Below are 10995 nucleotides of genomic sequence, written 5' to 3' on the forward strand. Positions count from 1 at the left end.
CCTGCACACCTTGTGGAATTCGAATGTTAAAGCCGCAGCGTAGTAAAGTACCAGGTTACACAAATCTCATGTATTCTTTGCTGATTTTTACTGTTCAGAAATGTACCTGCCGTGTGGATTTCAAAGTTTGCAGCATGTCAATTACGTTTGCGGTTTTGAGATCTGCGGCAAAACCACATCAAATCCCCAAAAACGCAAATCCAAATCAGATTTGAAAAAAAAAACGCTGTTAGAAATGGTGGTTGTGGTGCACAAAGGCACAGAAATCCACGTTAACCACACGTGTGTGCGGGTGCCCTTAGGGTAACTGCATCATGGTGCCAATTACGTGGATTTTTTCCAGCGTGGATTCTTGTACAGAAAGGCTGCATAATACAGTGCCAGCAAAGTGAGTGAGAGCTGACAAATCTCAAGTACACTTTTTTCTTCTACCTACCGTGTGAATTTTGAAATCTGCAACATGTCATTTGTTTGTGCATTAATGTAGAGTGGTTTCCCCATAGACTTCAATGGGGTTGTTAAATATAAATTGAAAATCCGCAAGTGTGGATTTATGTGTTTTTTGTGCGGTTTTGGTGTGGATGTTTTGCATACAAATCTGCATCGTGTGCGGGGGCCTGGTAGGGTTGATGACCCTGATTAAAACAATACCTGTCTTGTCTGTGGGTGGTATCGTTGCAGAGAAAAATGAACTTTTTGAGCACCAGGAGGCGGGCCTATGCTGTTCATGCGCAGCTGCAGTGACGCCCCTGGTGCTCCATAATGATGTCCCTCTGCTTTTCATCACGCCCCCTGCCTTTGGATGGATAGCGCTAGACTGCACTCGTGTCCAGAACGGCGCATGCGCACATCTTCGGCTTCATCCCAAGAAACGTTATTGTTTTAATCAGTGTCATCCAGGTTGATCCAGGTGACAGAGCCGTTTTCAAAGGATTACCTGAGGCTACCTTCATTTCACGCTAGTATCTTTGGGGGACAGAGGACCGTGGTTATAGCTGCTGCAACTAGGAGGCGACACTAAGCTAAAAAAGTGTTAGCTCCTCCTGCCAGCTATACCTCTCCTGTCTGGAGAGAGCTAACCAGTTTTTAGCTTAGTGTTGTAGGAGGCAGGCCTCCCAGGGTACCTCTGGCATTTTTATTATTCATTTTTTTTCTTTCTTTCTAGGTGGGAAACAGGAGGAGGAAGAACAGTGTCGGTCCCACTCACCGCTCTAACCTCCCCCAAGAAGACAAAGTGGGACAGGGAAGCCCTGCTCCCCTGTCACCTGCCAGCCATGGGGTCATCTGCATCTCAGCAGTCCCTCCCTCCTCTCCAGCTTACTACCACTTTGGTACCCTGCTGGTACACTGAGGGAGGGCGAAGTTAAGAGGATGAAGACTGGGTAAGGCAATCCCCCTATCCACCTCGCTTTGGTCCTCAGGTCCGGCTGCTGCTTCGGCGATTCCTGGTCGGCCCCGCTGTTAACTCCAGTTCTCGGCTTTTGTGGCCTTCCCTGAACGGAACCCACTATTTCCTCCAGTACTACCTGGCCCAACCGGAAGTTCCTTCCGGTCGGCCCTGCCGACAAACCAAGATCCAGGCTTTTGCAACCTCCTCCATTTCAGGCCTGCGCTGCCTGGCCAACCGGAAGTTCCTCCTGGTTGTCTTGCCCACAACGCGGGCCCTGGTTTTTGCCGCCTACTAGGGCACAGCCTTCACTACAGTCGGCATCTTCTTTTTCCCGCCACCATATGTTCCTCTGTGGGGATGGAGCTTCAGATTCCCAGGATTCAGCGAGGGGGCAGTTCCTTCTTCCTCCTCTTGCTACATCCACAGCACGAGGCCTCGCCATCTTTTCTATCAGGACCTCGGTACAGCCTGCTTTTCTACCACTTGCTCCCTGGTAAGGCAGTATTTTTCTTTCCCTTCCTGCCTCCCCCCTCTTGTCCCAGGTCTAGCTAATAGGTTCTTGCTGTTTTGACTACTTAGCCATGTCCGAACCTACAAGTGATTCAGCCCATCCAGAATCTGCCCCCACCCATTATGACTGTACAAAGTGTGATCTCAAGTTCCCCCGCGGTCAGCTGGACCCTCTGTGCTCTGCGGGCCGTGGTCCCAGACCATGCTCAGCTTCTCTGCCACCTGAGCAGTGGCAAATACCTCTGTGAGGCTTCCCTGGATGTGGGCTCCCTAATTGGTCTCACAGTCACTATGTGCCAGGTGATCTGGCTCAAAGTTTTGGCAGCGGATCCTACCTCAAAGTGTTCCCTAACAGGGTTGCCCCTTTCGGGTTCTTTTATGTTTGGCACCAAATTCGACAAAATTATCTCAGAGTCCATGGACAGAAAAAGTATGTATCTCCCCAGAACAAGCCCAGACGCCAGTCTCTTCCCAGGAGTTCAAGGACTCACTTGCAGTCCTTTTGTCACCTCCCCAGTTCCCATGCTTCGGGAGGGATGGCCTTCAAATCCCCTACACCGGACCACAAAAAGAAGCCTTCCTTCAAACCCCGACCTGCCTTCTACCTACAATCGGCAACCTTCCGCACCAGTTGGGTGGGGAGAAGGATCCTTCTCTTCCAGGAATACTGTCAGTCCCACATAGTTGACACCTGGATGATCGATAATGTAACCTCCGGTTACAAGATCAAATTCTCCTCCAAACCTTTGGACCGTTTCTTCCTGTCCAAGCACCCAAAGGATCGGATTTCAGCCTCCGCCTCTTCTCAGGCATTGCACTCCCTTCTCCTTTAGGGGGTCATAATCCCCGTCCCTCCATCGGAACAATTCATGGGTTTTTATTTAAACCTGTTTGTTGACCCCAAAGAGCATGGGTCCATCAGTCCCAATCTAGATCTAAAATTGCCAAACCATTTCGTTCGCGCACAGCACTTTAGGATGGAGTCTCTTCAGTCCATAATTGCGTCCATGAAGCAGGGCGAATTCCTGTCTTCTGTGGATATCAATAATGCGTATCTACACATCCCGATTACTCATGCACATCAGTGTTTCCTCCCGTCTTCTTGCTATTACCAGTTTGTCTCTTTACTTTTCGGTTTGGCAACAGCTCAGTGCATGTTTACGAAGGTTCTCACCCCCTCTTAACTCTCCTTCGCCCCAGAGGGATATCACTAGTCCCCTATCTGGATCATCAAGGCTCCATCCTTTTCTCAGGACAGGGACAGCCTGCACATCACTTGGCACGGGTTGGATGGATGGTCAGTTTCCAGATATCGTTGCTGTATGCCAGCAGGCAAATAACCTTCCTCGGCATGGACTTCAACACCTCAGCGGTCAAAGTCGTTCTTCCCCAGGACAAACGGATGTCTCTCCAGCAGAACATCAAGCTCCTTCGCAGATTGAAACGCCTCTGCATGCGGATCTTGGGAGAGATGGTCTCCTCCATCGAGGCCATCCCATTTGCTCAGTTTCACACCCACCCCATCCAGCACGCAATCTTGATGAGATGGGACCGGAATCTGACCCCCTGGACTGTCCCATTGTTCTTCCTCCCAGGGTGCACACAGCTCTCACATGGTGGATCTTGTCTCTGGCAGTGAGCTTAGGGAAATCCATTCTCCCCATTTCTTGGATGATCACCACCGATGCCAGTCTCCATTGGTGGAGCAGAGTTCTCCCCCCTCGGACAATCCAAGGAATGTGGCCAGTGAAGGAATCCAAACTACCAATAAACATTTTGGAACTTCGTGCTACCTGTCTGTCTGGACTTCTGTTCTGTGTGGACTACAAATCAGGGTTCAGTCAGACAATGCTACAGTCATAGCATATCTCAATCATCAAGGAGGGACCTACAGCTCCATGGTGATGGCGGAGTGCCAAGGTCCTGTGGTGGGTGCTGGAGAAGCATATACCAGCCTTGTCGGCAGTCCACATTCCAGGTGTTGAAAATTAGACAGCGGACTTTTGTCGGCAAACTGTGGACCTGGGTAAGTGTTCTCTTCATCCGGAAGTTTTCAAGGCACTGTCTGTCCGATGGGGTCGTCTGGATGTGGACCTGATGCTATCCAGACTCAACCACAAACTCCCCAACTTCATGTTGCGGATGCGCGACCCACGAACATGTGCAGTAATGCCCTACTGGCTCCTTGGAACGGCTTCAACCTTCTGTATGTCTTTGACCCGCTCCTTCTTCTGCCCAGATTCCTGCACAGGACCAAGATGGAGGGCATCCCAACAATTCTTATTGCTCCAGATTTGCCTCGCCAAGCATGGTACACAGACCCCTTACTTCTGTTAGTAGACATTCCGTGGCCCTTCACACTCAGAGACATCCTTTCTCAGAGACCCATCTTCCAACAGCATTTACGTTTAATGGCATGGTTGTTGAGTACACTATCCTGAAGCGCCTTGGTTTTTCTGACTGGGTAAGGGTACTTTCACACTAGCGTTAGTGTGATCCGGCAGGCAGTTCAGTCGTCGGAGCTGCCTGCTGGATCCGCTGATCAGTGTGACAACAGACAGCATTTGTAGACCGATCCGAGTGTGGATCCGTCTACAAATGCATTGCAAGAACGGATCCGTCTCTCTGCTTGTCATGCGGATGGACGGATCCGGCTTGCGTTTTTTTTTACAATTTTCCCGGTCTGTGGATGCGAAGACTGGAAGGACGGATCCGGCACTAATGCAAGTCAATGGGAATTAATTTTGGCTCCGGCCTTCCGGCGACTGATCAGGCATTTTGGACGGACATAATACCGCAGCATGCTGCGGTATTATGTCCAGCCAAAACACCTGACTGACTGAACAGAAGGCATACTTATGCAAACTGAACGGATTTCTATCTATTCAGAATGCATTGGGATATGCCTGATCAATTATTTTCCGGCTTAGAGCCCTTTTGACGGAACTCTATGCCGGAAAAGAATAACGCTAGTGTGAAAGTACCCTAATCCACACTATGTTGAAGGCCAGAAAACCTGCTTCAGCTAAAATATATTATAGGATGTGGAAGCCTTTATTTGTTGGTGTATAGACCGTCTTTTACCACCACTTTGTTTCTCACTTAAAGTTCCTTCGTTTTGGCAACATGGGCTCGACATGTGCCAGGTCTCAGCCCTCTTTATTCTTTTCCAGTGTCCCTTGGCTTCAAAGGGTCTCATTAAGACCTTTCTCCAAGGAGTGGCTCACTCTGTTCCCCCGTATCGTCCCCCTTTCCATGTTGGCACTTGAACTTAGTTCTTTATGCTTTTCAGTCAGCCCCCTTCAAGCCCCTTTCCTGCGGAGCACCGTTTCTTGTGCTTCACCAGGATAAGGTGTTCCTCCGCCCTTTGCCTTCATTTCTCCCCAAGGTGGTCTCCGCCTTCCATCTCAATGAGGATATTGTCCTCACTTCCTTCTGCCTTTCCCATTCGCGTCCTTGGGAACGTGCTCTCTACCACCTCTCTTTGACACCCAGCACCCTCAGCTCAATCAGCTGTTTGTGATCCTCATCTCCTGTGGAGCTGTGGTGTAGAGCGAGTACTTGTAATTACACTGCACTTCCGAGACAACAGGCAGTATAGTGAAGAGGAAGCAGCGCTCGCATGGAGCGCTGCCTCCTTTTCAAAGAGCTGATTGGCGGGGGGTACCAGGTGTCGGATATTGATGACCTATTCTGATGAAATCCGCAGCACTACTCCAATAGTGAAAAAAATCCGGTCTTTAATTTAAACCAGCGGCATAGTACAGCGACGTTTCGACCACCTCTGGTCTTAATCAAGCTGCCTGATAAAGACCAGAGGTGGTCGAAACTTCGCTGTACAATGCTGCTGGTTTAAATTAAAGACCGGATTTTTTTCACTATTGGAGGAGTGCTGCGGATTTCTATATATACCTATTTCATGCTGGGACCCATGGCCAGGATCTTCATCTGCCAGCACCATCACCCTTCTTAATGGTATCTTTCTTGTTCCCATGCTGGGATTTGTAGTGCTGCTTATCATTTATCTTCTATTCTGATGATAGGTTATCAATATAAATGGCAGGACAACCCCTTTAAAGGGTGGATTTTACACACAGTTTTTTTCAGGGCTGTGGAGTCGGAGTCGAGGAGTCAGTCGGAGGCAATTTTGGGTACCTGGAGTCGGAGTCGGCAAAAATGAACCTACTCCGACTAAATTTAAATTGGAATAAAAAAAAAAGAAAAAAAAGAAAGTTTAAATGTCCCAATTCACAAAAAGTTATAATTAATTACTTCTCTAGTGTAAGAATAAAGGCCAATGCATGCAGTGCGTCACGTTACCGCAAAACTAACACATTAAGTGACCGTGAAGAAGCATACATTTCACAGTTAAGGAGCGGCAATACTTAGGCTGGTTTCACACGGGCGTTGCGGGAACATGCGCGATTTTTTCGCGCGAGTGCAAAACATTGTAATGCGTTTTGCACTCGCGTGAGAAAAATCTGCATATTTGGTACCCAAACACGAACTTCTTCACAGAAGTTCGGGCTTGGGTTCGGTGTTCTGTAGATTGTATTATTTTCCCTTATAACATGGTTATAAGGGAAAATAATAGCATTCTGAATACAGAATGCCAAGTAAAATAGGGCTGGAGGGGTTAAAAAAAAATTAACTCCCCTTAATCCACTTGTTCGCGCAGCCCGGCTTCTCTTCTGTCTTTAACTGTGAGCAATAGGACCTTTGATGACGTCACTGCGTTCATCACATGATTCATCACCATGGTGATGGATCATGTGATGAGCGTAGTGACGTCATCAAAGGTCCTATTGCTCACAGTTAAAGACAGATGAGATGCCGGCTGCGCGAACAAGTGGATTAAGGTGAGTTAATTTTTTTTAACACCTCCAGCGCTATTTTACTATGCATTCTGTATTCAGAATGCTATTATTTTCCCTTATAACCATGTTATAAGGGGAAATAATAATGATCGGGTCCCCATCTCGATCGTCACCTAGCAACCGTGCGTGAAAATCGCACCGCATCCGCACTTGCTTGCGATTTTCACGCAACCCCATTCACTTCTATGGGGCCTGCGTTGCGTGAAAAACGCAGAATATAGAACATGCTGCGATTTTCATGCAACGCACAAGTGATGCGTGAAAATCACCGCTCATGTGAACAGCCCCAAAGAAATGAATGGGTCATGATTCAGTGCGGGTGCAATGCGTTCAACTCACGCATCGCATCCGCACGGAATACTCGCCCTTGTGAAAGGGGCCTTATACTTTCCATTGTGTTGTGTTCCGCTGTTACAGGGAACGCAACGCCCATGGTTAACCTATCCTCTCACTGATAACTGATTAAGTAAATATGTTTTTTGCAGGACTAGACACTTGTATAAGTGAAGGGAATGGATAGTCAATAGTTTAAGACTGAAGCTGTAAACCATTTGAAAAACTGCTGTCATTCAGCTAAGGCCTCATGCACATGGCCGTTGTTTGGGTCCGCATTTGAGCCGCCGTTTTGGCGGCTCGGATGCGTACCCATTCACTTCAATGGGGTAGCAAAAGATGCGCACAGCACTCCGTGTGCTGTCCGCAACCGTTGCTCCGTTCCGTGGCCCTGCTAAAAAAAAATATGACATGTCCTATTCTTGTCCGCGTTTTGCGGACAAGAATAGGCATTTTATTGAAGGCTGTCCGTGCCGTTCCGCAAATTGTGGAACGCGCACGGGCGCCATCCGTGTTTTGCGGATCTGCAAAACACACCACGGTCGTGTGCATGCGGCCTTAGGCTATAAAAACTTGTAAACTCAGATTGTTAGCTTAAACTTTAAACATGACTATGGGATTCTACTAGGGAAAAGGAGATTTTTGTGAAACTCACCTGTAAAATCTTTTTCTCGTCTTTTCCATTGGGGGACACAGACCATGGGTATAGCTTGAGGTATTAGTAGGAGGGACACTATGCAAATGAAAGAGCTCCTCCTCCTCGGGCTATACCCCCCGACTCCACCAGGAGGAACTCAGGCGTTGCACAAGCAGTAGGAGAAGGAGCAAGAAAAAATTATGGAAACCATCGGACCAAGCCATAAGGTCCAACCATAAGCAAAAACTGAATTGAAGACCCCTCCTGCAACAGACAGAATGGGTGGGAGCTGTGTCCCCCAATGGAAAAGACGAGAAAAAGATTTTACAGGTGAGTTTCACAAAAATCTCCTTTTCTCGTGCTTTTTTCCATTGGGGGACACAGACCATGGGACGTCCTAAAGCAGTCCATGGGGTGGGAAAAAATCTCAGCACCGCCAGGAGGAACGTCCAACGGTCAAACAGGAACCACAGCCTGTAAAACCCTGCGGTCAAAGACAGCATCAGGGATGCAGCTGAAAAAACTTCGTAAAGGAACGTAAGGACGACCAGGTGGCCGCCTTACGCAGCTTAGACGCAGAGGCACGATTGCGCCTTGCCCAGGAAGCCTTCACCACCCTAGTGGCGTGAGCAGCATTTCGTGCTGGGGGAACCCTAACACGAGCGCGACAACAGCAGAGCGGATCCATCGCGCCACAGTGACCTTGGAGGCCGCCAGACCCCTACGAGGTCCCTCAGAAACCACAAGGAGGAATCAGAACTGCGGACGCAAGTGGTAGCCGTGAGATACACTTCCAAGGCCCGGACGACAGCCAGGGAGTGTAGAGCGCGTTCCCTGGAGTTTGCCGGAGAAGGGCAAAAGGAGGGCAGGACAAGATCCTTGCTAAAAGGTGGAAAGAAGAGACCACCTCGGGCAAAAAGGAGGGAACCGGACGGAACACAACCGTATCCTGGAGAAAAACTAGAAAGGGGCTCCTGGCGGGAAAGAGCGGCCAGCTCCGACACCCGTCTGATGGGAGATGTGGCCACAAGGAAGACCACTCTCCAGGTGAGAAAGGTCAGGGAGACCTCTCTCAGAGGTTCGAAAGGGGCCGTCTGCAGAGCGCGCAGGACCAAATTGAGATCTCAGGGAGGCAAAAGGGGAACATACGGGAACCGAATGTGCCACCCTCTGAAGAAAGAACTTCACAGGACCCATAAGAGCAAGGGACCCTTGAAAAAGGACGGCAGCGCCGAAACCTGACCCTTCAGGGAACTCAGCGACAGTCCCATCTCAAGTCCGGACTGAAGAAAAGACAGCACCATCGGGATGGAAAAGCGAGGGGAGGGAACCCCGAGTTCTCACAAAAAGTCATGAAGGCCTACTAGGTACGGTAGTAATCCGGAAGGAAGCCGGCTTCCCCTGATCATGATTCTAACCACCGAATCCGAGAATCCCCTCTTCTTCAGGATGGCGGTTTCAACAGCCACGCCGTTAAACGAAGAGACCGTAGATTCCGGAGGAAGAGAGGACCCCGAGACAGTAGAATCTCCCTGTCGGGAAGAAGCCATGGGGCATCCGCCAGCATCCGAGGCACGTCCGAGAACCATGCGTGGTTAGGTCAATCTGGGGTGATGAGGACGGTCGAATCCCATCCACCGCAATCTTGCGTAGACCCCTCGACAGAAGAGAAGCGGAAGGAAGACATAGAGGAGGCTGAAGACTTGCCACGGAGACACCAGCGCGTCCACCCCATACGCCTTCGGACCTCGGGCGCGAGCCGGAGACCTGGGAGCTTGTTGTTGAACCTATGACGACATCAGATCCACATCCGGACGGCACCACCTGCCACGCACGTCATCGCAGACACCCGGATGCAGAGACCCTCGCCTGGCTCCACCTTGTTTCGACTTAGAAAGTCCGCAGCCCAGATGCCTATTCCCGGAAGGAATACTGCTGGCCACACAGGAACGTGCGACTCTGCCCACAGCAGAATTTTTTATTTTATTTTATTTATTTATTTTATTTTTTATTACTTCCCGCATCACTGTCCGGCTGCGGTCCCACCTTGATGGCTGAAGTAATTCACTCTCAGCTCAAGGATGTTGATAGGGAAAACTATTCCGTCGCCGACCAAACCCCCAGAATCGAGTGGGACCGGAGAACGCCGCCCCAGCCAGAGGCAGGCATCAGTGGTCCAGGAAAAGAACGGGAGTAACGATCTCCCCGCCGTCAGGTTCTGTAGAAAAAAACAGAACGCGCCACCTGCAGATGTAATCATACAGACCACGAGAGGTCTCGTCCCAGAGGGAAAGATCTCCTGTCGCGGCGACAGAGTGTGAGAAAAAAACTGGACATATGGTACGGCCTCGGAAGAGGCCACCACAAGACCGAGGACCCGCAGGTACCCCCGAAAGGAGAGACACAAGGAGCGCAGAAGGTGCGACACCGCCATCTGGATCCAGAAGACCTAGTTGTCTGAAAGAAAAAATCTCTTGGTCAAGGCATCCAAAAATATCCCCAGAAGGAGAGCTTCAGGGACGGGAGGAGAAGGATCGTGGAAGTCAATCAACCATCCGAGCTGTTTAATTTGAACAGTGATCCGGACGCCAAGAAATGTCCTTGGTGCGAGGAAGAGCCATCAAAGGCGCTAGGATCATGGTACAGACCCTAGGGGCAGTCGCTAACCCGAAAGGGAGGGCGAAAAAAATACATAGAGTCAGCCACCCATGGCAAGCGCAGGAATCGTTGTGAGATTCTGTGATCGGGCCATGCGGACAGGCGTCCTGGAAGTCTACGGACGCGAGGAATTACCCTGAAGAAAAGAAACAATAACAGAGCGGAGGGATACCAATTGAAACCTCCTTATCCGGAGGAAAAAATTTTGAGCAGCTTTGGATCCAGGGTCGGACGCACCGACCCCTCCTTCCTTGGAACGATGAAAAGGTCTGAAAAGAAAACCCGTGCCCTGTTCCTCTGGAGAAACCGGGGTAATAATACCCCTGGTCCAGAAGGGAAGAAACTGCCATCCAGAGATCAGAGGCGCGGAACGGATCCCCCGAAACGCTGGATGTAAACTATCTTGTAACCCGACGTTACAATTCTTAGAGGCCAGGCGTTCCTGAACATGAGCCCTCCAAACCTGTGGAAGTAGCAGGGAGGCCGACTGCGTCCTTGGACACCATGACGGCTGGGGCTTGAAGGGGGGAGGTTCCTGTGGGAGTCCTGTAGCCCCCCCAGCGGCGGGGCAGCGAAAGGACTGGTACTGG

This window comes from Bufo bufo, chromosome 3, assembly GCF_905171765.1.
Source record: "Bufo bufo chromosome 3, aBufBuf1.1, whole genome shotgun sequence".
NCBI classification, from domain to species: Eukaryota; Metazoa; Chordata; class Amphibia; order Anura; family Bufonidae; genus Bufo; species Bufo bufo.